Below are 667 nucleotides of genomic sequence, written 5' to 3' on the forward strand. Positions count from 1 at the left end.
ACACACACACACACACACTGGCGGCAGGAGGAAGCCATTTGTCATCTCGGAGGGATCTGGCTGCTGGCGTGTTTATCTAGAGGAAGGAAAGGAAGTGAGCTCTTCATGGCGTCTGGGCCGCGTGAACTCCATCCGTCAGCCCGGGGAATCTTAAATAGCGCGTCTCGCCGTCGTCGGTACCTGCTTTGTGTCTCTCGCGGGGCCCTCCGCTCATCACTCCCCGGGTCGCGCTTTATTGCTTCTTCCTCCTTTAAATAAACCCTGTCATAAATTTAATTCGCGTTGGAGCCGAGTGTAAAAGTCTGTCCCAACAACATGGGCTGGCAAAGCAAGGCTCTCCTCGGACAGTGGCCACGGGGACGGCCCAGGACACCTGGGGACCCATGGGTGCCAACTGGGATGCCTGCTCTGGTCTGGGGGCGCTGCTGTCCTTCGGGCTTGACGACAGCACTGTTGTTTTCCCAGATTTTCAAGCCAGGGAATAAGTAATAAAAAAAACAATCTCCCCTGGCAACCGGCATGGAAATTGCTAGAGTGCAATTGCACAAAACTAGACAGGGCGCTTCTAGCCAAACAGGACCATTCACTGAGAGCACCTTCCAGGTGAACCATCGTGGCCTTTGCCCCTCCAGTCACCTCCAAGGCAAAGGGACACAGGGGCGATCAT

Source organism: Pteropus alecto, unplaced genomic scaffold (genome assembly GCF_000325575.1).
Source record: "Pteropus alecto unplaced genomic scaffold, ASM32557v1 scaffold43, whole genome shotgun sequence".
NCBI lineage: Eukaryota > Metazoa > Chordata > Mammalia > Chiroptera > Pteropodidae > Pteropus > Pteropus alecto.